This window comes from Dermacentor albipictus, chromosome 5, assembly GCF_038994185.2.
Source record: "Dermacentor albipictus isolate Rhodes 1998 colony chromosome 5, USDA_Dalb.pri_finalv2, whole genome shotgun sequence".
Lineage (NCBI taxonomy): Eukaryota > Metazoa > Arthropoda > Arachnida > Ixodida > Ixodidae > Dermacentor > Dermacentor albipictus.
Genome location: NC_091825.1, coordinates 84,612,477 through 84,639,748, shown reverse-complemented (window position 1 = coordinate 84,639,748; position 27,272 = coordinate 84,612,477). Strand labels below are relative to the sequence as shown.

At 43.1% G+C, this 27,272-nt stretch overlaps 1 protein-coding gene and 1 long non-coding RNA gene across 6 annotated transcripts in view; one reads left to right on the top strand and one right to left on the bottom strand.

Annotated features, from left to right (window-relative positions):
* Positions 1–27,272, bottom strand: part of LOC135905792 (neuropeptide CCHamide-1 receptor-like) — a 361,484-nt gene that overhangs the window by 127,062 nt on the left and 207,150 nt on the right. The gene's annotated exons all lie outside the window — the stretch shown is intronic.
* On the top strand, positions 62–13,905 carry LOC135910421 (uncharacterized). Its single transcript, XR_010567062.2, has 3 exons — positions 62–417; positions 1,178–1,289; positions 12,905–13,905. It is a non-coding gene; the product is annotated as an uncharacterized lncRNA (long non-coding RNA).

Genomic DNA, 27,272 nt, shown 5'->3' with positions numbered 1-27,272 from the left:
AAAGGAGACGCTCATAGCATTCATTCGTCTACACTGCTCTCTATTTTGCAACTGCCGGTCGCCGGTCGTTTGCGCGAGCTGTTGTGACGTGTTTTGTCTAATCGTGTGGTTTTGTGTTTGGTGTAACGAAATGTGACTTAGTTCGCGAACACAGAAGTGCCAGAAGATAGCTTGTGTCTCTCTGAAGACTCGCCATATGCATGGCGTGCCAGGCAAATGGGGACCAACGATTTCCATGCCCTGGAGTGCGTTCTCTTTTGTGTCTCGTTGTGGGAAGTTCGCTGGACGTCGCAAAGAAATGATGTGTATTATTAGCGCGCCTCAGCTCGTCCACTACGTAACGGCGTGTAAGCTGGGTGTCGACGCAGCACCGGCAACTTGGAGAGCGCTTTTCGACCGCGTCGTACCATTCAAAAGGTAAGTAATCGTGCTTGCTAACTACACGTGTATTGTGCGTGCTTCTCGTGTGTGCACAGAGTGCACGAGCGTAAAATAGAACCAGTAGAACTGCCACGGCAACAGCCGTGCTGATGCTTGCTGAGCGCTGGTTGTCAGTATTTAGCTAGGCAAGTTTATTGTCTTAATGCGAAATTTAAAATAATTATAAGCGTTTTCTTCCGTTGAGAAGTATTACGTTCGGAAATAATCGTGTTCATCATGTGCGCCCGTGCGTGGGCTCCCGCTTTTCTGCTTAAGTTGCATAACAACGCTCATCTGCATCTTAACAGGTTCTAACTGCAATGACGTTTCCTCGCGTATAAATTCTTCTACGTTGTAAATAATCTCTGCTTACGCGGTTCTGAATTTACGAGCAGTTTAAAAAAAAAAACCGTAAGCAGTCAAAGCTTGCAACTGGTACAGCTTACTAAAATTTTTTAAGACAAGATGTGTTGACATAACTTATGTGTAACTAAACATGACACGAGACAGTTGCTTAAACTAAGTCATGAAAAAATTGAATTGGGATCTAAACAAAGATATCTTTGTAATGTGTTGCTGCTGTGTGTGTGTTAAAAATTTTACGGCGATGAAGGGGCCCCTCTGTTGCCACCCTTCATTATTGCAAACATTATTTTAGTGACTATTTTTAGATGCTCCTTGCATGTGTTCACACTGTGACAGCGTTAATGTGCCACTGCTATAAATTAACTGCGAACTTTCCGAACTTATTTTGTAGTGGCGAGGCCGTAACCCACACCAGTGTCCACATAATGGAGGAGCCAGCAGAAATGCAGGGAAACCTTGGATGACTGCCATAGCGCAGTGTGTAATCTGATTGCTTGGTTCAGGTATGTATGATGTGTATGTGTTCCAAAGAGTAGGACCTCGGTATCATTCGTGAATAAGTTTATCAACATATTACTCAACACAGCTTACTAAGTAGGCTAAGTATTTTTGCAACTTGCTGTTTATTTGTTTTCATAGCTGTTATGCACATATTGTTTTCTACATGAAACTAGATCTAACATGTCCTGATGTTAAGTGTTCTTTCTTGCATCAATTGCTTGGATGCAATTCAAATTTCATTTTTGTTTGACAGAATAGTTTGTGCGGAAACCCGCAAGGTGGAGAGAAGTAATTAACAAAGGGAAAATCAGACATCCACCCATTCGTTGCAATTGCTACAAAAATAAACCTGTACGGGTTCCTCGAAAGATAAGCCTCGAAGTTCAAGAAAAATTCGTCATGGTCCGGGACTTGAACCTGGGACCACTGCCTTTCCGGGGCAGCCGCTCTACCATCTAAGCTAACCAGGCGGCTAGCAAATGGTAGGGCGAAGTCAAATTTGTCAACAGTTGACAAATTCTGTCCGATTTTCCCTTTATTATTTTTTAAAGAGCGTAGGTTTGGGCATGTTGGTATTTCATAACTTTTAGGTTTTTGGCGCACAAAAATGGGTGAGAGACAGAGGTACGACGCGAACACAGCGCTAACTTCCAGCAATTGTTTTATTCTACGAAGCGGTACACATATATATAGGTAACAGACAACAGCGTACATATGCGCATATGTACTGGTTTCTAATCAAATGAGACAACGATACATGTGTAATGGAAAGTTAAGATGATATCGAAGATGAAAAAGCGACCATGCATAGCCAAAAAATTTTTTGTAATTGCAAGATTAAAATGCCATCTCCGTCAAGCCACCCTCTGTGACGTTTGAAAAATATAATTCTTTTTTTGAAAGATCAATTTAAGGGGCATGCTAACACAGATTATTGAAGTGGCGAAGATCGCTAGTTTGGGGAATGCTCGTGTTAGCGCACCTTCATTCGATCTTTCAAAAAAAGAATTAGATTTTTTGAACGTGTCACAGAGGGTGGCTTGATGGAGATGGCATTTTAATCTTGCAATTACACAATTTTTTTGGCTATGCATGGTCGCTTTTTCATCTTCGATATCATCTTAACTTTCCATTACACATGTCTCGTTGCTGTCTCATTTGATTAGAAACCAGTGCATAGGCGCATGCTTATACTGTTGTCTGTTACCCATAAATTTGTGTACCACTTTGTAGAATAAAATAATTGCTGGAAGTTAGCGCTGTGTCCGTGTCGTACCTCTGTCTCTCGTCCCTTTTTGTGCGCTAAAAGCCTAAAAGTTATTATTTTTGCTTAGTACACGGTGTATTTCTCACTTTTTATTTTGGCTTTATTGTTTTGAAACTGTTTCCTATGCTGCAGCTTTTATTTCCATCTTCTTTTCTGTTTATTCTACACGCTTGTGCAGTTTCTGCGCACATAAGAATTCAAAGTGTAGTGGGCCAACTATGTTGCATGTCTAAGCACATGGCGTGCTTACCATTGTTTAACATTCATATTTGCAATTATTTATCTCTTGTTCCCAGAATAACTCCCACTGGCAAATACAAATTTGATGAGCCTGAACTTTTTGAAATGATACATGAAGGTCATTATTCACTGTGCTGCAGTTACTGCTCTAACATATGGGTAACAGCACAAGCATGATCGCAAGAAGGGGGACACATACACACAGTGCTGGCAAACAACTGGTTTTATTGGCAAGGATAGCAACCTTATATATGCCAGTGAAGCAAAGGAAATGAATGGGAAAACATGTCAAGGGTGATAGCATGCTAACCACGCAAGCAGAATAGAGCCAACCAAGCGCGACAATATGCAAACAATTATTTTTCTTTGCCCTCTGAAGCCCCGATAGCCACATGCAGAAGATCAAATTCAGCATCAAAGAGAGCAAGAGAAGGGGTGCTGAAGCACCTGCTACCAAATTTACTAATGTGGTAAGCTTCTAAACTGATGCGTGCGGTCTTGTCACTGCCCTTTCCTAGAATCGTCTCTTTCAACCAGGCCACCCAATCCGTATACTTGCTGACATTCGCAACTAAATGTGCATATTTATCATCTAGTTGTTTCTTTTTTTCACTTTTTGAGCGTGTTCCCCTAAACGGTCATTGACACAGTGACCAGTTTCGCCGACGTAAACCATCCCACATGACATGGGGATGCAATACACCACTGCAGAGGAACATTTTACTAACGGCGGTTGGTGGTTCTTCTGGCATCCACGTTTTCTGGCATTACAGATATGTGGCCACAACTTTCCCAGCTTAATTGGGGCAGAGAAGCAAATTGGCACACCGTGCCTACTTGCCACCTTCTTAAGATTGTGGGAAAATTTATGGATGTAAGGGACCACCTCTGTCTTACGTGCCTTCCATTGATCCTCAGCCATTGTACTTCCTGATCCTCACTTAAATTTTGGAAGTAGGATATCAGAAACGGCAGTCAAGACCAAGACAGGGAACCTGCAGCCAAAGGCGGCTTGCCTGATTATTAAACGTGGTCTTAATCTCATGTGGGCACAATTTTTGGAGAGCTGATGCCATACAGAACACCGCTATACCTCTTTTAATTGTCTTGGAGTGTGCCGAGTCAAAGGGCAGCAACTCCTTCTTAGCTCGTTGGTAGTAGCCCCAGCAAACATGTCCATCACAGAACCTGATTTCTAGGTCTAAAAACTGTAAACTTGGAAGGTACGGGAGTTCATGGGTGAAACGCAACCAATGTCCATGTTTGATAAAAATAGAAAATATTTTGCCTAATGTAGAGGGGTAGGAGAAGGTAGGCTTTTTTAAAAGCACTAAAACATTCTCAATATACCTACAAAATTTTAAAACCGGCATCCATTAAACATCTGTTACAGTGCATTTTCCATCTTGGCCAGAAAAATGTCAGAAAGAATAGGGGCTACGCACGAGCCTATGCAGATGCCATCACGCTGCAGAAATGACTACTCATCAAATACAATAAATGCAGTTAATTTAGGGAAAATGAGGTATCCAGCAAATCGTAGCAATTGCTACAAAGGAAACCCATGCGGGTTCCTTAAAGAAAAGCCTCGCAGTTGAAGAAAAATTCGTCCTAGTCCGGGACTCGAACCCAGGACCACTGCTTTTCCAGGGCAGCCACTCTACCAGCTGAGCTAACCCGGTGGCTAGCAGGTGGTAGGGTAGCAGATGTCAATCGTAGCAATTAATTGCTACGATTGACATCTGCTATTCTACTGATTGGGTGGATGTCTAATTTCTAATTTTCCCATTATTAATTACTTATCTCCACCTTGCGGGTTTCCGCAGAACTATTACCACAATAGAAGTAGAGTTCAAATGAAACTGCAATAATGATAGAAAGTTATGAACAGACAAACCGACAGTGTTCTGGAAGGATACGTCGCCATTTTCAATGCAGTCTTTGACACACGCTAGCAGTTGATTCTGCGGAACAGAATGAAACAAGTCGTGCACGTCTGCTGAAAAACCGAAACCAACATGATCATTTCCCTCTAAAATCTACTACTGCGACTGATTTCTTTAGAAGAAATGGGTCGTTCAAAGCTAGCGTCTTGAGCTTCTTAGCAAAAACTGGCAAACACACTTCTGCCACGATCCCACTTCACTAACAATAGTGCTAAACGGAACTTCGGGCTTATGTGTCTTGGCTGTCAAAAACCCCCTCAAACTGTTCCCTCTGCTGTTAGATATGTCCCTGGCAAACCTTTTGAGGTCTAATTGCTTACAAAACTCAACAAACTTGGTTTTTACTTGCACTTCACTTTTCTCTCCGGGGTCAAAGTTCTTATTAGCCGCTACCAAACCTTTTTCATTGCAAATTCCCTTGGGTAAAACAATGAACCCACCCTGTTTGTCAGCTTGCATAAGCATCAGGTTGTTACTCTTAAAGAAAGTACGGTACTAGTCCGGGGTTTTCGGAGCAAATTTTCGCAGGCAGTCAGTACCTTCAAGAAGGCAGATGTCCCGATTATCATCTTTTCCTGAGTGGCCACTTTTCGATTCATTGCAGTGATATCATGCACAGGAACATCAGCTTGGACCCCAAATTTGGATCCTTTTTGCAGATGTTGCATAATCTTCTCTGGTATATGGACGTCCCCCGTGACGCTGACATTGGCTAAGACGCAACTGGCTAAGGCGATCGGTCTGTAGGAGGAGAGCTCGTTAGGATATTTCCCCGGTTTAAGCAGGCCTACAACGCGACTGCATTTCCAAGAATCTGGAACATTTCCTGTCTCCCACATTATACTATAATAAGATAGAAGAAGACGTCATGATTCGATGCCAAGATGGGTAACGTCGGCACCAGGACCAGACGGAATCACATACGTTACCCAAGGGAATTTACAATAAACAATTTGTGGTAGTGGCTAATAAGAACTGTGTCCCTGGAGGGAAAAGTTAAGTGCGAGGAAAAATTAAGTTCGTCGAGTTTTGTAAGCAATTATACCTTGGAAAGTTTGCCAGGGACATATCTAACAGCAGAGGGAACAGTTTGAGAGGGATTTTCAGAGCCAAGACACATAAGCCCAAAGTTCCGTTTAGCACTATTGTTAGTGAACAGGGATCGTGGCAGAAGTGTGTTAGCCAGTTTTTGCTAAAGAAGCTCAATGCGCTAGCTTTAAACGACCCATTACTTTTAAAGAAATCAGTCGCAGTAGTACAGTTTTTAAAGGGAAATGATCACGTTGGTTACGGTTTTTCGGAAGACGTGCAGGAGTTGTTTTATTCTGTTCCACAGAATCAACTGCTAGCATGTGACAAAGAGTGCATAGAAGATAACGGCGACGTATCCTTCCAGAACACCGTTGGTTTGGCCGTTCATAATTTTCTATCTTTATTCAGTTTTATTTGAACTCGACTTTTATTGTATTTGACAAGCAGCTGTTTTTGCAGTGCGATGGCATCTGCATAGGGTCTTGCGTAGCCCCTATTCTTTGTGACATCTTTCAGGTCAAGGTGGACAACACACTGGAACAAGTGTTTAATGGGGGGCCAGTTTTGAAAAATTTTACTCATGTTGACACTTATTTGGTGCTTTCATAAACAGCAGCCCACCTTCACCTACCCCTCTACAGTAGGCAAAGTGTTATCTATATTTAGCAAACATGGACGTGAGTTGCCTTTCATCCTTGAGCTCCCGGACCTTTCAATTTTAGGTCTTATACCTAAAAATCACGTTCAGTGATGGACATGTTGGCTGGGCCTCCAACCCACGGGCTAAGGAATTGCTGCCCTTTCACTCGGCACACTCGAAGACAATTAAGAGACGTATACAGGCGTTGTGTAAGGAATAGGCTCTCCAAAGATCGTGCCCACATCAGATTAAGCTCAGTTTTCATAATCAGGTAAGCTGTCTTTTAGCTGCAGGGTTCCCCATCTCGGTCTTGAGTGCCATTTCAAAAGTCCTCCTTGAAAAGTTCAAGTGTGGATGTGGAAGTACAATGGTTGAGGATCAACTGAAGGCACATAAGGCAGAGGTGGTCCCTTACATCCACAAACTTTCCCACAATTTTAAGGTGGCAAGTAGGCATTGTGTGCCAATTTGTTTCTATGCCCGAAATAAACTGGGAAAGTTGTGTCAATGTATATGTAATGCCAGAAAAACCACCAACCGCCGTTAGTAAAATGTTCCACTGGAGTGGTGTATTGCATCCCCATGTCATGTGGGATGTTTTCTGTCCGTGAAATTGCTCGCTGTATCAATGACCGTTCAGGGGAACGCCCGCAAAAACTGAAAAAAAAAAAAAAAAACTAGATGAGAAATATGCACTTTTAGTTGCACACGTTAGCAAGTATACGGATTGGGTGGCCTGGTTGAAAGAGACGATTCTAGGAAAGGGCAGTGACAAGACTGGGCGCATCAGTTTAAAAGCCTTACACATTGGAAATTTCGGTAGCAGGTGCTTTAGCATCCCTTCTCTTGCTCTCTTTGATGCTGAATCTGATCTTCTGGGTGCGGCTATCGGGGCTTCAGATTGCAAAGGAAAAGAAAAATAATTGTTTGCGTTTTGTTGTGTTTGGTTGGCTTCATTGCGCTTGTGAACTTAGCACGCTGTCCCCCTCGACATGATTTTCCCTTTCATTTCCCTTGCTTCACTCTGGCATATACAGGGTGTCCCGCATAACGTGAGCCAAGAATTTAAAAATGAAAGGCGCGTTTGAAGGGAAATGAACGAAACCCATATTCGCAATAGCCAATAGTAACTCAGACAATTTTTTTGTTTTCCCCATAACTTGCTAATTAAATAAGTTTAATTACAGAACTTTTAGTTATTGGCTGAGGACCCCAAGTATGGTACGCAGATTTGTAGAGCACCTTCAGAAACCACCGATCGAGTTCTTTCCTTTACTAAATGTCTCATGTAGTCCTTTTTTCCGGGTTGCAAAGAAAGCCCATGAAATATTAAGAAGGCCACGTGATAGAGCATAGTGGTATTGTGCTGCTCTCAAGCGTGTGTTCGGTGAACAAGGTTGGCTGCATCATGACTGGTGACGAGAAAGTGGCAGGGCATTCTTTATCTCATTGGCACTGCTCCGCCAGCAGCATGCATTTTCGCCATCATCTGACAGGAGCCGACCTTGTTCATCGAAGGCACGCTTGAGAGGAGCACAATACCACTGCGCAAGCACTCTGTCACGTGCCTTGTTTCATATTTCGCGGGCTTTCTTTGCAACTCAGAAGAAATGACTATGTGAGACGTATCGTAAAGCAAACAACTCGATCGGTGGTTTCTGAACGGGCTCTACAAATCTGTGTGCCATACTTGGGGTCCTCAGCCAATAATTAAAGAGTTGGGTAATTAAATTTAATTAATTGGTGAGTTATGGGGAAAACAAAGGATTGTAGGAGTTACTGTAGGCTATTGCGAATAGTATGCATTCGGTTCAGTTCACTTCCAATGTGCCTTTCATTTTTTAAAAATTCTTGGCTCAAGTTATGTGAGACACCCTACAAAGTGTGCTGAGACATGCAAGGTGTGCTATCCTTGCCAATAAAATCAGTTGTTAGCACTGTGTGTACGGGTCGGCCTTCTTGTGGTCTGTTTGTGCTGTTACCCATATGTTCCGAGATGAACCAACTCTCCCAAAAGGAAGTATTGATGACGTTACTGCTGTACTGAGGTGTTTTCTAGTAAGCTTGATTTTTTTCTCTCCCATTAAAAAAAATTTTGGCAAGCTATGCCCATTCATGCAAATAGGCATTGTAGCAGTTAAGAGTCTATGTCCAGTTACATTATTTTTCACCTTAAGTAAACACAGTATTGATCACATAGTTAGCTGATAGATCCGTGTATTGATGCTCAATCATTAAAGAACACTATTTCGTACATAGTGCTCAATTGTCTGGTTGCTTTTGCTGTAGCATTTGCTCGTTGTTGCTCACCAAATGAATTTAATTTCAACTCCACCACATAGAACATTCCGATTGGCACTTCTGTAATTTTAATAGTGATAATCAACCAACAAGCCCTAATTCAACAGCTGTCATGAATAATTTCTAATACTTTGGGTCCCTTTTCATGTGTTCTGTTTCGCACTTTGTATTTGGTCAGCACAGTGGGCATTCTTCTATTCAATCTGCTTGGTTCTGTTGAGGTCAGAATATCTTCAACCAGCAAGTCTAAATTATGATGCTCTCAGTAAAACTTCGATTACTGGGCAGATGAAAGCATTTTATCTCATTCTAAACGTATCTTTTTTGTAACCACCAGTGTCTAGAGCAAGCATCATATGCACAGCAACTCATAATAAGTTTTGAAGTTGGATGGGCGAGTATCTGTAGCTAAGTATACCTGTCCATATACTTTCTACATATTAGCTAGTGTTTTAGCCACACGAAACAGCCTATGTTGTGTTTGCTGAAGTCAAATTTATGGTTGATGCACCTGCTTTTTTTGTTGTGCACTTGCACTTCTGTGGTCTCTTAAGCACTGTAGTCGTGTGATAGCTGAAGTATTGCAGTAGTGTCGAAGTTAGCGTGCTACACTATGCCAACACATACCTATCACCGTATTCGTGCATTTTCTGAGAACCAGCTGTGTTCACTAGTTGAAATTTGTAGTGTCCTTATGAGTTTGCCGTTCAGTTCATGTAACTTTTCAGGACAGAATTTGCACAGGGAGGGAAGGGAGACCATACAACATGACTGCTGCTAACAACTGTCTCTTTAGTTTCATGGAAGGATTAAAAATAACAATATCACTGGATATGTGCTTATATTGTGCACAAGTTCTTTCAGAGGGAAGATGTAAGTTGTGATATAAAGGCTATAAACCACGATAAACAGTATTTGCATAAAAAGAAAGGTAAATATGTGCAGAATAATTTATGTTCCTTGTCATCTAGAAAGGACGCTTTTTTTGCATTGACAATGAGGGCCGGCTCACACGTTTTATTTATGTGGTATGCCTCACTGATTTCTCTCGTCAATTCTTCACCGTGGGTGGAAACAGATGAACAATCTTAATTTAGCCTGAGGCCCTATCGCGGCAATGCACGGCCTAGTTGGACGAGCATACTGGTGATTGTTTTGGCACACATTTGGCACATTTAGCTATGGCCAGTCTGCCCTGTGTACATTTGACCACATGTAAAAGGAATACAGTACACTGCCTCTCGCACACACTAGACAAACTTGCTTTAACCAAGCAAACCTCGTTTGCCTGCTCGCCTTTCTCAATTCACTTGTGTACTGTTGTACATGTGTATACATATGTATGTGTGTACAAATGTGTATCCCTAGCAAGCAATCTACAAGCGAATTGAGAAAGGCACCCAGGCTAGGGAGGCTTGCTTAGTTTAAAGATACCACCAAATTTGTCTTGTGTTCGTTAGCAGTAGTGTAGTCTATTCCTTTGATCATCTGTATATTTGGTCAAATGTACATTGGGCAGACTGACTGGTGCCTCAACATGCACCCAGGAGAGCACCATATGTCCCACATGACAATGCATTGACGTGACTGATGCTATGCATCAGATTTAGATTGTTAATCTGTTTTGTTCACCTCTGGTAACTGAATGGCCAACAATAACAGTAAGGAATATCACTTAAATACTGGGACGTGTCAGTCCGCTCTGATTATGATTGCGTGAAAAAGAGGAACACTCTCTAAATGACACAGAATAGCAATCACTCTGTGCTTTCTAATTCTATTTGATATGCAACATTTGTCCTCATTCTAAAAGAACGTTTGTGCAGTACAAGTGCACATGCAGTGTAAATATTTTCTGTATTCCTTCCCATAAAATAAACATATAAACATTGAATTGGTAGCTTTTGTGCCCTGTGGTCTCTCTTCTGTTCCTTGTGTTGTACGCAAAAGTTAAACATGAACATGCACCAACTTTCTCAGTTACTCGTCAGTCAGTGTTGATAAACTCAAAATGTTTCCAGCCAGAACATTCTTACCATTTATGTCACATCCAATCAGTATAGTACTAGTCTGGCTTTTCATAAAGCATGCTAATATGTACTTCTGCATTTATAGTTTATGTAATGATAGCCTAACACCACAAGCCAAGAGTTGTAGAGATACAAGCTGTATTTCGGCTATCACTAATTGCTTAGCGGGTGATCAGAGGCGGATACTAAGAGAGCTCTTCTGATTGGCTGGTACAAACCGTACAACACCACAGTAACTTTCTCTTGAGCGAGTTGGTCTTTGCTAAATGCCATGCTGTTGTAGTGCAACAAACTGCAAAAAGAAAGATACGAAAGGACAGAAAGAAGGGAAAGAAAGATGGCACTACACTCACCACTGTTTATTAGGCACAAAACTTGCTACATATATATTGCGCACACTCTTGACATCAGGGGCAGCAAAAAGAGCAAGTGACAGGTCATGTTGTTCGTGTGAAACCCAACATTTTCATTTCCACATCATATAAAAACATATGTTTGACTAACACATGCTTGACCACTGATCCGAATGTGATATGCCTCTAGTAGTTCCCGCGCGGTTTTATCTCTACTCTTACCTGGGATTCTCACCTCAGAAAAACGTGGCTTACAGGAGCACGATTTGCAATGTGCAGAGAGATGGGTGGTCATACCCTTTTCTAAATTGTTTTTGTTCCTTCATTCACACAATGGCCAATCTGCCCGACACAGGTTTTCCCATAACTTAGCGGTGTCTGGTAAACCACAGCAGTGGACCGCTTTTCCACATAACTTTTTTGTCTAGTTTCAAGCATCATGTCCAGCAGCTTTTAAATTCCATATTTCCTCATTCGGTCATCACCTAGTGGCAGAAACCTCGCTGCAGCAACTCAGATGTAACAATAATCCGAAGGGGAGTGAGGGAAGTAAGCAAGATTCCCAAAGAAAGGCTCAGGTGGCACCTTATTACCACAGGGTGAGCCACAGCCTCAAGGCGGTGAACAGGTATGAGGTACCTGTTGTTTTCTTCCTCGAACAAGCTGTCTTGCCTATGTCCCCGAATCATAGAGTGTGCAGTGCAGACGTACATTCAAACATGCAAAGTGCTACGTGGAAAAGTGTTCCACTGCTGTGGTTTCCCAGATACCGCTAAGTTACAGGAAAACCTACATCGGGCAGACTGGCCGTTGTGTGAACGACTGAATGAGGGAACATGCAAACAACTTAAAAGCGCATATGAACGCCCATTTTTTCTGCGTATTGTATACTGTGCTGCTGTACTGTAAGCCACGTTTTTCTGTGGTGAGAATCCTAGGTAAGAGTAGCGATAAAACTGCGCAGGGACTGCTAGAGGCATATCACATTCGTATAACTGGTCAAGCGTGTGTTAGTCAAACATCTGTTTTGTTATATGATGCAAAAAGAAATTGTTGGGTTTGACGCAAACAAGATGACCTGACACTTGCTCTTTTCTTCCCCTGATGTCGAGAGTGTGCGCATATATATGTAGCAAGTTTCGTGTCTAATAAACAGTTGAGTGTGGCGCCGTCTTTCCCTTTTTTCTGTCCTTTAGAACCTTTCTTTTTCCAGTTCTTTGTGCTGCAACACCATGCCGTACAACCTGTACCACTTTCTACGCTTCACAAAGCTGAAAGTCAACTTGGGCTCACTGAAACTGGTTATGTATTGCTTGTGTAGTCTCTTTAAAGATTGCTTTCAAACAGAGGTAAGCCATATAATTTTGTGTGGAGCCCCTACACTAATGCTACCAGCAGTTAGTGACATAAAACCAATGGCCGATTGCACAAACAATAAAAATTCATAAAAAAAGCTTGATGTCAGATTTCTCAGGTTTCTGTAAACAAAGCAAATTAGCTGCTTTAATGAGAAAGTTTGGCAGACTGGGTGGGAATAGAACCTGGGGTGGGAAACAAGGACACTTCTGTGATGCCACAATATCCATGTGCTTTTGGAAGTAACCGTTGCAGATGTAAACGCTACTGAGGGTGAGCTTTGTGTTGTGCCAAGAACTAGGCCCTTATATATCGGTTGTCAGTCCCTTTAAGGTGTGCCTACTGTGTGTGTCATATTGTGCACGTCACATTGCAGCCATCTGGTTCACTAAAGATGCTTTCACGTTCCCACACGTAAGCAGTCTTAACGTGCCTCTGCCCTTTTATTGCAGGTACACCTAGGAAATGTATACATTGATGAGGAGTGGCACCTGCTCTAGTGCCATGGCTAGGACTCCGTGTTCTGCAAAGAACTGGCGAAACTGGTGTGGGGAGTTCTGGCACTCAGGATAGGAGCATCACAGGGGCTCTTTGGTGGTGCCTTCTGAACGACCGCAATGTCATTGAGAAGCCGGCATTGAGCCTCCATAAATTGGAAGCTGTGGACAGTATCATCGACATTGTTTCAAATTTGTTTGTGTAATGTTTGTAACAATACACGTATAACAGTGAAATGATTAATTTTCCAGATGCACTTGATGCATATCTTTCGAGCTGTGGTGCCCCTGACAGTAGCCTAGCAGACATGCCTAGAGAAATTAAGTAAGCATGTAATTGCAAACATGTGTACATGCAGTAAACCTCATTAATTTGAAGTCGTGGGGGCCATGCGAAATGTCAGGACTAAGCAAACGCAACTAAAATGGTTTAAAATATATATTTATGTTTTGGCTTCGCACGGGAGCCTTGTTCACAATGAAACCAGCAGCAGAGTAGGTAGCGTTCTTATCTGCAGCTCAAAACACGATTAAGGTACTTGGCATACATGGACATGGATGATTAGAGATTCAAGATAACGACATGTAAAATGATTTCATTCCTTAACAAACGAGCGATATTTTTCCTAGCTAATTGTGACGTAGTTGCACAGTGCTCGGCCAGGGCATTCGATGCAAAGTTTCGTTTCTGGACATCGTTCCTGTGCTGTTTAAGTCTTTTGTTGGAGTTACCGGTTTCTTCGGTGTAGACATACTGACAGTTCGCACACCCAAGGCCCTACACTACGCCTGGGAACTTGTTTTTTTCCGTACGGTCTTTCACATGCATGAGCTCGTGTTTAAATTTTGGAATGTGCACAGCCTCCACATCATATGACCACAACGCATGCAAGGGCCTTGCTTATGCAGGGGACATATGGTATTGAAGCCCATCTTTCGGGGGGGTCCAGGGTGGGTGGGTACTGCGCAAGCCAGCTGGCACCCTACTGTGTCAATGGAGAACTCAGGGTATCCACAAGCCATCAATTCCCAGTGCACAAGTGAATTGTCTGCCATGTGGTCTTCTGCTGTTGTGCACACATTTTTCACCCAACAAAGGAGAGAGCAGACAACAGACCTTTTTTGCGAAGCAGGGTGCACCAGTGTGTAGTTGTAGCAGGGTGCACCAGGTAGCGCCCCGTGTGAGTTAGCTTCCTAAACACCTCGAATAACAGGTTTGGCCCTTTACGTTGCACGAGGCTGTCCAAGAATGACAGTTGGCCTTAAGATTCCAATTCTATGGTGAACTTAATTGCTGCTTGCATTACTGTTTAAGTGAGCCGTGAAGAGGTGAACATTCTGTTGTTGCAAAACTCTGAAACAGTCGACATATCTGGAGAAGACCTTAGGTGTCGATTAAACGAATTAACCTTGAGTTAAACCTCGACCTCTGCACGGCTCACTTAAACAATATGCAAGGAAAATTAGGTTCACCATAGAAGTGGAATGTGAAGGTGAACTGCCATTTTTGGACACCCTTGTGCCACGCGAGGGGCCAAACCTGTTATTCGAGGTGTTTAGGAAGCTAACTCACACAGGGCGCTACCTCAACTACACATTGGTGCACCCTGCTTCGCAAAAGAGGTCTGTTGTCTGCTCTCTCTTTCGTTGGGTGAAAAATGTGTGCACAACAGCAGACCACATGGCAGACAATTCACTTGTGCTGTGGGAATTGATGGCTTGGGGATACCCTAGTACTTCATTGACTCAGTAGGATGCCAACTGGCTCACGCAGTACCCACCCACCCTGGACCCCCCAAAAAAACGGGCTTCAATACCATACATCTGTGGCATAAGCGAGACCCTTGCTCATGTGGAAGAGCACGGCAGGAAGAACAAATCCTGACAGGCTTGCCAACTGTCGCGAATTTCAGTGCTCCAGGAATGGACAGAGACGCAATGAAAACATGTTGAATATTTTTCCCAAGACAACATAACCCAAAACAAATGGACAGCAAAGTAAATGCGCACAAAATAAACCCTGTACACAAAAGAGATATTCACAAAACTAGGTATATAATCAAAACAAATTAGATATTATCTGTATAATGTTTATAGTCTGACTGGCCAAGTGACATAGTCCCCAAGAATTGAATGTTCTGACTGTCAGAGTAGCAGTGAACGTCGGCATGGAGTGGTACAAGATGTCAGTCTGCGTAGTTCCAACACAGCGTAGACATAGACCTTCATTGTGAGTGACGAGGTTGTAGCCCCCTTACGAGACTTGCATTGCACAGGACGCAGTCTGGACTATTTGGGCATTGTGTGGCTGACGTGGTCAGGTGATTGTGGCACTGGACAAGGCCGGTTACAGCAGTGTAGCGTTGGGCCGGGGTTGCAGAGCATAGTCATGGCGATGTAGTCAGGTCTTGGAAGCTGTTGTTGGCCAACTCTTGGATGTCCTCTCGTCTGTCCGTGGTCCCAAACTACTACTTCCCATCTCCAAAGCACAGCTAGAGATGCGACTGCTGTGCTTCTCATCCATGTCAGCAATGCGCGCTTCTTGATTTTCCTCCCCTTTTCCTTAAATTTTTCTTTGACACTTCACATGCTTCCTCACCTCATGTATCCATTCTCCATTTCACTGACCAATGTCGTCTGCTCCACATTATCGCACATGCTCTGCCGGTGACTCGTGACAGTGTGAAAAGGGAAAGCATGGCAGCAAACATATCCACATGTCAGTCAGCACTGTGTTTGTCTTTTGTTTTATCTCATCTGTTGGTACTGTTCCTTGCCAAGGTGGTTTGTATTGAACATATGAAAAGAGTGCAGTGCAAACCGGAAAAGAGATAGTACCCCGGCTTGAATGGAAGCATACTCCTTGACTTCAGTTGCCCAAATGGCCAGGAGTGTACACCTTAAGACACTAGTTTATGGCATTGTAGGTCTTGAAGGCCGTGGAATTGGCTAACATGGCTAACACTTTTCTGCATGCTTCACTTGATGATTCTCGTAAACCGCAAGTGTTCTCAGCATTATGTTCAAATGCCTTATGCCATTTTAATGTGATATTTAACATGCCTTCCTTCTCTGCTAGTAGTGCACTTTTTATTTCGTTGCTTATATGTACCTTTTATTTACTTATTAGTTGTGTAATATCTGCAGTGTCATCGTCTTACAGCGACACTGTTACGAGGTGTTTCACAATGGTTACAGTCTATATTCTTTTTTTATTTATGTGCAATATATGCAGTGCCATTGAGGCTTCCAACATCTTATGTGATGCTGTTAAGAAAAGTTACACTGTGGATGCAGCTGCATTAAATGTAAATGCAATGCTGGTTCGGAGCCTTGAACTTGTTTTGAAACATAATTATCAACAATTATAAAATAAAAGTTACCTGCATATACCTTGTTTGAATACGTAGCTTATTTGCACGGTTTCTTAATAATTCATAATTTTTGATGCTCGCATTTTATTATACTGGCTTTGTGTTAAGTTGTATAAGCAAGGCTGTGAGCCAGCAATCAGGTCCCTTATTCCTCTAAAGGGTGTGAGAAATCTCTTATAACAATGTTGTCAGATTGGCACAGTAAAACTTCATTTGGGCCTAGTTGGTACATAATTCTGAACTTGATGTTACAGTGCAAACACCTAAGACGAACCACAAGAAGCGCCAATGTGTATCGTGTCTTTTTGTGGTTTGTCTTAGGTGTTTGCGCTGTAACGTTAAGTTCAGATTGGCGCACTTCTCTGAAAGATTTTTTTTTTTACTTTTTATCCTTCCCAAGATGTTGTAGAATGAAGCTTCCAAAAGTTGTCATCTCAACTAGTCCACATGTTCTTTTATGATGCGGTCTGCAGCACTGCCTGTTTTTTGCCTTTAATCGTCAGAAGTGAGCCCAGGCGGTGGTTCTGAGGCTCTGTAAGCCTTCTTGCACCAGCAGCATTGTCCAGGTGGAATATCAGTAAGGAAGCTTGGATGATGGCCATCAGAAGCCCACTTATCATAATTCTGCCACATTTGTTGGTTTTCTTCAGACTGCTTTTTTTTTTCAATGTTATTGTGTTAAGAAATTTAAGCGTGGTGTATGTTCGGAGCTAAGGACTTGATCCACCGGCTTCAAAGTTCCTAGAGTCAGTCTGTGCAAGGAATTGTGAGGCGGTGCTGCTATAAGGGCATTCACTTTCACCCGCTCTTAAAATCGGGGTACAATACAATGAACATTTTACCATCCCTTACGACTCTCTCTTAGCCACTATGTTTGCCTTTCGGTAATATGGGGGAAAAAGCAAAGCTGAACTCTGCTTTATTTAGTCCACTCTGCCAGCTTGTCACAGTAAAAATGGCTCTGTTAGTGCCTACCAGAACTTTCATTCTCCTAATCATTTAATTTTTAAGTGCAATAAGTGTTTTGGCGTCTTCTCAACTTTTTGCTGCTTTAACTCTTGCACATGTCAATATCAATGAGAAATGATGTCCTCTTTACCTTTTGTAGTACCACAGTCTATATTTGTCAGAGAATGCACTGTTATAGCTATGTTATTTCTACAATGACTGTATTGCACCTTGTTTAGGCACTTGTGGCTGATTTCCATGTATTTTTTATGTACTTCATAAGGTCTTGGCTTAAACCTGCAGCTGGATGAGTTGCTTTCTATTCTTACTGTTTGGTTTGTGCTGATAACACATGGGCAAGAAATAATCAAAAACCAGTTGAGAGATTGTGCTTGCGTCGTCCATTTCTTCCTTGCCGCTGCGTATGCAATAAATTTATTTTCTACAAAGAACTACTTTGCTTACTTTTGTTTGGATCTTCTAGCTTGCAAACCAATATATTGTGTATTTCTCAGTGTGGAAAATCAATATTGAAAATTCTTAAATTGGCATACTAGCCGAGTCATGTGAACAGATACTCCCATATGTTGCTGTAAAACCTCCATGATCAAATTAAAAAAGTATTCCCATAGCTTCCTGCAAAAGCTCCGTGATGGATGTAAACACATGCTCCCATAATTCCCTGCATAAGCTCCTTGATGGAGGTAAACATAAACTCCCATAGTTCTCTACAAAAGCTCCGCGATGGAGGTAAACACGTGCTCCCATAGTTCCCTGCAAAAGCTCTTCGATGGAGGTAAACATTTACTCCCATAGTTCCCTACAAAAGCTCCGCGATGGAGGTAAACGCGTGCTCCCATAGTTCCCTGCAAAAGCTCCGCGATGGAGGTAAACATATATTCCCATAGTTCCCCGCAGAAGCTCCGTGATGGAAGTAAACATATACTCCCATAAGTACCTCCACAACCTCCGCGATGGAGGTAAACATATATTCCCATAGTTCCCTACAAAAGCTCCGCGATGGAGGTAAACACGTGCTCCCATAGTTCCCCGCAGAAGCTCCGTGATGGAAGTAAACATATACTCCCATAAGTACCTCCACAACCTCCGCGATGGAGGTAAACATATATTCCCATAGTTCCCCGCAGAAGCTCCGTGATGGAAGTAAACATATACTCCCATAAGTACCTCCACAACCTCCGCGATGGAGGTAAACATATATTCCCATAGTTCCCCGCAGAAGCTCCGCGATGGAAGTAAACATATACTCCCATAAGTACCTCCACAACCTCCGTTCAGCAGCGGAGTAAATCTTTTACTCCGCCTACCCGGTGTAAATTTACCTCCCATCAGGGAATGCGCTAGAGGACAAGTCATTTACTCCCATCTCGGATAATTTTTGCTAACAGTGTATAGTTTTCTGTATCAGGTCGAAAAGCCTTCCTGGAAATATAAAAAGAAAGCCTAGCGGTTCCGCAACAAAACCGCACTGTTATGTGTGCGAGTTGGAACTGGCGCCCTAAAGATTAAATTATGGGGTTTTACGTGCCAAAACCACTTTATGATTATGAGGCACGCCGTAGTGCAGGACTCCGGAAATGCCTACCCCCTGGGGTTCCTTAACGTTCACCTAAATTAGGTACACGGGTGTTTTCGAATTTCGCCCCCATAGAAATGCGGCCGCCGTGGCGGGATTGGAACCAGTGCCTTCTGGATAATCATAAATGGTGCTGAGAATTGTACTTATGCACGCACACGTCGGGTCGACAGCCTCCATTAAGCCCGCTTAACCAACGAAATGGTCATTTAAGCATATTGCTCTACGCTCATTATATTATTATTATTATTATTATTATTATTATTATTATTATTATTATTATTATCTTGCATTCAAGGCCCGTAATTCAGAACTTGTGTGCAAAATATTCGCTGAGGGTCGACCAAAACAGAAGTCCCAATTGAACGAAGTATCCTGTTTGCTACGCGGGCCCCATAGACTGCGCTCCAATGCCCCACAGAACGGCGTTCTCGATATGGTTTAGAAGGAGCGCCTATTCCGCTTCTCCTTGAGCGTGCAACACGATAGCGCCTAAGCGGCCTGCAGTTATCGCTGTCAGTGTATTTCCACGTGGCCACACAGATTCGGGAAATTCTTTACCTGCTGACTACTGAGAGACAGTCTTTAGCTATAAGTAACGGCGCAGGCGCACATTTTTCTTTGTGATTTTCCGTCTCTAAAGAGTGAAAGTGCTAAAATGTAAATTAGCAATACAATTTTGAGAAGGGTCGTCAACATTTTCGTTAAGTGGTATCGTGTCTTTATTTGAAAAAATAAAACGTCCCAACTGCGTTAAGTAAAACCCCTACTGGCACCCTCTTTGTATCATCGTGTCTAGTCTGCTCGGAGGGCAGTGGGTATCAATGCGGAAAAGTTCAAGCTCATTACTGACGCAGCCAATCATATGATCTGGGTAAGCACTCGTCATGTGTTTTGTGTGTGATATATTTTACATACAATGGCCGAACCCGCATGCCCAGTCAAAAAAGAAATATTCGCGACATCCGTGGTCTCTTGACTTTCCTTGCGAAATAACATAGCAATAGACATCGCTTCCACATTGTGAAATCAAAGCACAATCCTAGCAGATGTTTCATGCTTACCCGTCATTTAATATGTCAGAAAACTCGACCTTCATGCTGTTAGCTCAAGCACTAGCAAATCTCTCGAGGTCATGCCAACTCCTCAAAGCCTTTCGCGCCTTAAGGAACGACGACAAATTTTAGACGGTATTGTTTCTTAGCTCCAAACCCTGGACAGCTCGGATGAGCCCCACACTCATACGCGTGGATAGCAGCATGAGAGACCGAAATGACAAGCTAAGCACCTCGGATGTAGGCGGGTTTAGGAGAACGCTTATAGTTTTGTTATGTCTACTTCATTTTCACCTCGTGAGAGAAAATCCTTTGTTGACAAAGCAGACGGCGCGGCCGCCTCAAGGCACTTTTGGAGACGTGAGATAAGTCGTCTCGCAGCGGTACACAAAGGCTTTCGCTCTCGGAAGCTGCGCCGCTTAGTAGAGGCTTCCACGCTATAAATATTCGTGGCGAGGCTCCACGAAAAAGTTTGCCCCGTGCCCAAAAATGATTCTCCACCGCCACATTATTGATCCAGCCCACGTCTTGGCACGTGATGTTTACAGCCCTTGCAACAAAGGGCTCTCTGTAATCCCGCCGGCAAGACATCAAAACACAAGTTGGTTCTGCGTGTCCTGTATACGTGAAGCGCTTGAATAAACACTTAGAAACCCACACCTAACCTCGTGCATGTCTCGTGCATAGGGTGCACGTTAACGAAGCCCAAGTGGTAAAAAGAAATGAAAAGAAGAAACGTCCCACTGCGGCCTCCGCTACGCCGTGCCTCGCAGTCAAATTGTGGGTTTGGCACGTAAAATTCTGGATTTAGTGTTTTCTTTTCTTTTCTTTGCGTTTTTTTTTTAAATATCGCTCAGAGTGGTCAGTACGCACGCTTCTGGCCAGTTATTACCTCGCCACAACTTTGCCGTCAGCTGTGACGTCATCAAACCGCTGTGATTCCGCGGGCCACGCCGACAGACATTTACTGGGGTTGAAAATTGAGTGCGCGCTTGCTCTTTCTACTTTCTTTCTTCTGGGCTTCAATTTGATTCTCCTCTTAGTTGTTCTTTCACTCCATCTCTTAGCCTAACTCACTCGCGACGTACCCTTATACGCACCTGCATTTAGCGCCCACTTGGTGCCCGAATGGTACGGACCGTCTAAACGGCTATACAGCTAGCTTTTCACGTCTTCACCAGAACGACGCGCCCATCCTTATTTACGTGAGCTGTTCTAAAGTACAAACTATTTAAAAGAGACGTCATCATGAATCACAGTGTAAAATATGCTACACTCAGGTTGCACACAAGTTCGGCACGCCTACGTAGCGCCTAAACAGCCCTTAAGTATAGCGGACATACCGACTACAGGGACAAATCCTCTGCGAATTGCTATCGACTTTTTCTGTGTCCGTCAAGCGCTGTTGTAATTGACGAGAAGCCTCATTCAGCGTGGCCTGAAAAAAATGTCTTCGCGTATGTTTGGTCACTGATGCGTGATCTCTTGCCTGTCATGCTGTGTACACTTGGGCGACTTTGGTTCACAATTTCCAGCGCTGGGAATGTATTTAATTTAGCTAGAGATTCCACTGTGTCGCTTTAGCATGGTTTCCCAATCGGTTTTCTATTTTTTTTTCTCCTTTTTTCGTTCACTGTCGCGGCGCTCGTTTGGTACTGTTTAGAAAGTAATAATTGCCACGCCAAAATGCACGGCGAGTCTGCTTAAGTTTTACGTCTGGTATAGATGCGGCAGCTTCATGTGTCCTCCCCTGACTGCAGCGCGCGGGCATATTTGAACGCTGAAGGTAGCCTCTGTCCCGTCGAAGCGACCAGCGCCCGCTTGCGTTGGAGCGCGTGCTACAGATAATTGTGTTTTTACGTTTGCAAGCGTGGTTTCGTAATCCCGAAATATTGCACAGAGTATGTTCTTTGGTGCCGTTCAGTGCCACAAGAGCCTTGTAAACAGGAAACACCGAGACCAGCCCTTCAAACCCTGCGTATTTCAGGGGAATTTGCAGATAAGTCACGCGCCGAGCTGTTCGCACAGTCCAATCGTCCATTTTTTTGCGTGGTTTGTCTTCATCAGCGTAATGTGGTATAATCGAGTGGCCCTTAGATGCACAGCGAAAAAGCTTTGTAAGCTTCGTACATATAGGCACGTTGCCTAATGATGGCCCCTTTCTGGAAGAAATAAGCGCGCTTCTGGACCAGCTGATGAGAAACATTGTCGTGTTTAAGTGACAACGCGAACTTTTCCAAGCTCTGTAATTGCGATATCATATTTTGGCATCAATGAAAAGGGGCAAATATCGTGGGTATCTTCCCGGAATTCTACAAGCAGTCTGCGAGCCTGTGAAGATAGCCGTGGTATTTCAAAACAATTGCGAACGGTGCACCAATTATATATATGTTTAAACAGTTAGTTCTTTTATAAGTATGCCAATTACCTGCAAACTGATGTTAAGCGTTCTTTTTTTTTCTTCGTTGAACTACGACAGATACGGACCACGGGGTGTAGAACGTTTCCTTTTTTTTAAAACACGCAACGACGTTATAATCGCGTAGCAGAATTTCTGCTTTCTGCAATAATTTCCTTACTCAAGTGCTCCGACGGGGCGAGACGTGTGATCCTTGTGCACGGAAAGCCATTGAAGTTGGTTGCACAAAACACCGCGTCCACGTTTCTGAAGCAGGCTAGCACAAACAAGTGATTGTTTGCATACGGATGTGGCTACCACAAATATAAAAATAAATCGCACTTAACATCAGGAATGTTATTACCGTGCTTCATTTACATCATTAAGAAATAAACAGGACTCGGCTTTGTTTGAAACATCTCTAAGTGTGGTGACTTTTATTGCATTTTGTCGGCATATACAGAGAGCTTGATGTTGCGGAACAACTTGTCGCTGATTTGCGAAGCATATTCGGGCCTTTGTAATAGCGTATTTCTCCGCACATTTTGTTTGACACCGTAAATGACAATCGCAGCAGACGGGCGCCTTTCTTGGTATTCCCGCCGCGAAAAGCTACTCCGCATTGTACCGTTCCTACAAAATAGGACTGTATTCTAAACACTGCCGCTCCTTAATCAGACCACACAATCCCGATCCACATACGGCGCGAGCGCTACAAGCAATAAATTAGAAATAGCGCGCCGCTCCAATGTAAACAAAACGCTCATGGAGCCCAGCGTGCAACCTTCCAGGTGAATTTTTTTCAACAGGTAGGCGCGTTTGGACACACGGACCGACGGACGGACGGATGGATAGATGCTATGAGCTTTGGAACGAGGTTGTTGGTTCCGCCACCTAGCTGGATCGTGTTGTTCTTATTTTGCTTAATGCCCCACTCATATTAAATTCTGAGAATGTTCACGTATTTGTTGAGGAAAAAGATTGACTATCAATGGAAGAACTAGGAAGTTCTTCAGCAAGTGTACGACTGGTATAGTAAGCAACATGCCAGCAAAGAATGTGAAACGCTGTCAGAGAGCCTGTGAATATCTCATGGATGGCGGCAACGGGAAAAAAAGTGCTATGAGCAACTTCCTAAGGAAAAAAAAACAAAATAAGGAAAGAAATAATGCTGCACACGATGACTCAAATAGGATACGGTAACTCAAAAGGAAACTCCTCCTTTTTCGAAGCCGGATAAGGATGCACATACACACACACACATGCACACACACACTAAAAATCCCCAGCATCCAATTTTTTGAATCAGTATTAGGAACTTTGTTTTTGTACGCCTCCGTTGTTTGTGGTCTCCCTAATTCTATGCCACCAAACCTCCGAACGCCTCTTTGTAGACTCTGTTGCGGGCATGTTTGCTTTTTCCCTGTTATCCCTGATCATAAGGGCTTCAAGGAGGCCAGACGAACCTAAACCGACATCTGGGCAGATATCCTCACATTCTAATAAATGATATTACATCTTTTCTCTAGCTTTACCGCAGCAAGCACATGGTTCTTCTTTCTTGGTGTGCCACGCTTTCATTTAAATCTACGGGTTCTAAGGCATCCTGATCTGGCTTCGAAAAGGGAGGAGTTTCCTTTTGAGTTATCGTATCGTATTTGAGTCATCGTTTGCAGAATTATTTCTTTCTTTATTTCGTTTTTTTTTCCTTAGGATGTTGTTCATAGCACTTCTTTTTTTGTTGCCGCCATCCATGAGATTTTTGCAGGTTCTCTGACTTAGCGTTTCACATTCTTTGCTGGCATGTTGCTTATTATACCGGTCGCATACCTGCTGGAGAACTTCCTAGTTCTTTTCCTCCACAGGTAGTCAATGTTTTCCCTCTACAAATACGGGAACATTCTCGGAATCCATTCATTTTCTTTCACATACCTCCATCGTGTTTCTCAAAATCCATCTTACTCTGAGCCTCCCTCACTTCAAAACCTGTACATCACATATCAACCTGCACAGCTTCCTTTGTAGCCTTCCCGCGAAAGGCAGCAGTGCTGCCTGGCCGAGGTTCCCTGGTCTAAACAAGGAAAAAAGGAATGCGAAAGGACGTCGTCTTCCACCACCATTGGTTGATTCGCTACGGTATTTTCCCGAGCAATTTACGTTGTGCTAACACAAGCTCTCAGTAGCTTGTCAGTAAAAGATAAAAACAAAGAAAAGAAATATATTACTTCTTTCACTACACACTTTTATGTTGCTTTGCAAGACAGACACTATTCGTGCGTAATAAAGTGTAATAATTTGCGTTCCATTTTCTCCAATTGACAGAGCACCGCCTTATGCGAGATACTTGTGTTGCGCACTGTTTCAACTCACTCCGATTATCCGGTACAGGGTGAAAGGTTGGTGTTTTTTTTTCCACAAACGCAGGCCGGACACAAATGAATTTATTTATGAGTTTCACTAATTAACACTTCACTACACTTTATTAAAGATATGTAGATGTATAATTAAACGACTCTTGCCCAAAGTGCAAGCAAACAAATCAGAAGGCTTGGGCGATCCCTCTGCATCTAAACCTATTTGCTGTGGCAACAGGAGGCGCTGACAGCCAACATGTGCCGTCTTCTCGAGGGCAACTTTTTTGCTTTTGTTTATTTATCTATTTATTTCAGAATTCTAAACTAGAACTAAGCTCACACTAGAACAGCGTGAGCTTAGGGCTTGTTGTTCGCACCTTTCTTGCGCTACTTTCTCTTACAAGTTTTTATTGTCAGATCCCCCATCGTCGCGTAGCTCGAATGGCCTCAGCATCCGTCTTTATTGACAGTCCGCTGTTTACGCCTATACAAAAGGCTACAGTACGGCCTTCCGGGTCGGTCATGGTGGAAGCGGCAGGGCGGAGGCGAAATCACTTGCGCTGTCAGAAGAGCAATTCTGTAACGGATGGAAGTTGGCCCGGCGCTTTGGCCGTACTCGCATCCTCTAGCTTCCTTTGTATCAGTTACTTGCGACGAGTACGTAGGATAGGGGCGTTTGGAGGCTGCATGCGGATTAGTCACTTGACCAGCGATAATGAAAGGGCATACAACACGTCGTGTTTTTACCAGCAATGAAGTCCACTGCTGCTTCGCTTCTGGCACAGGCGGTAAACCAACGGTTGATACTTTTAAGTTGTTGACATACGTCTTCCAGAGAATCCTCAAGCTGAAAAAGAAACTCTATGCTACAGTTAATAAAGTAACCTCTACCGCAACTGACGTGACTGCTTACTGTCGCTACTTAGTATAGTAATGTCACTGTAATGGTCCTCGAAGCTCCGTAAGCTTCACTTTTTTCGACATGTTAAGCAAGATGCTTGTGCAAAAATTGAGGACCGAAACAACAGAGCGTTTTATTTGCAGAAAGGGCTTGTTAAGGAACCGTTGTAGTATGGTGTTATGATGTTCGGAGCCGCTCAACTTCTCCACGAATTCGCCCATGCGGCATGCACGGGGAACCAATAATAACGCAGATCATCGTACACGTCATTGTTCCCAGCCTACTCATTTTATGCATTGAAAGAGTATTGAACTCAAATGCATAAAAGTTGTTTCGAAAGCAGTTTTCATCATACTTTATTTGTTTTCACTGATAGGAACAGAATACGTCTGTGCCAAGAATACATCAGCCTTCCACTATAGTGCTCGCAAATGCAAAATCGCATGCATCGCTATTAGTGCAAGTGAATAAAAGCGTAATCCCAAGTTTTCATTCTCGGAAATCACATTTGGGTAAAAACTAAGTGAGTATTATCAGCATGTGAAACAGGCATAATAAATTGCTAAAGTTTCTTAACACAGAGTCATTGCCGGGCGCTAATCGCAGATGTGTCTGTAAGAATAAGAAAGGTTTTGTTCATATTGTCACGTGGTGGTGACGTTAAGAACACAGTAGCAATACTGTGATAGACAAAACTAACTTTTATTGGGCGAACCTGTGCCCACAAAACAGGCTACACTTATAGCACAACGATAGCGGCGAACACGGTCGGCGATCGTCGAAAATCTGATCAGCGGTTCAAGCGCGTCGGCTTTTATACACAATCGTCGAATGTTCCAGACTAATCGTTGGGACCCGCGTGCCTTCCATAAAGTTCTACATCATTCGCGTCAGGCGAATAAATCAGATAACACAAGGTTCGGCAACAACAGACTGCGGATAGAAGCATCGATAACTTTCCAGAAACTTCGGATACATGCAAGCGCGTCCCGCGCTGTGCGATAAGATTTGTTAGGCGGTGAAACCTGGTCGCCCGATAAATATAAATACACGTGTCAATATGATTCCTTTTATTTGTGTTGCTAACTTAGATTTGTTATCTGGTAGCGTTGTTATCATTACACGAATGCTAGTTCGCACCATTTATTGTGTCATGTTGCTTTGACTGCTGCATTGTAATACTGTTGTCTACAATATCTGCTGCAACCTTGCTATTGTGAACTAATTATATGCAGAAGTGTGCACAGTACATGCGTACAAACTTCCTGTTCATGAGACCAGGAGTAGCCGGCGCTGTGTTCACACACTAATGTCTTGTTTTTATCATGTCAAAAAATACAGCTTATAAATGTTTTTATATTCAACAAGATTCCCACGCGACAAGTGGGAATGAAAATGTGGTCTATAGGCCGCTTTTATGCCGATATAGCAACAGCGGCTTATGAAATGCATAGTAGTAAAACATGTTGTGGGACTAGTTGGTGCATAGCTTTCAAAAAATGAAACGCCAACGGTAACGTCTGACTAAGACGGAACAAAAGAGAGGAGAAGGCATAGTCCATGAGCCATCGCTCATAGTTTCGTGACATCACATCTTCGAGTGTACTTTCATGAACTGTTCTTTCTCCCCGGGCATGTCTAAAGTATATAAACAATGGAAGTCCGCTGAAGGCGCAGAAGTAGAATGGTTGGGGCA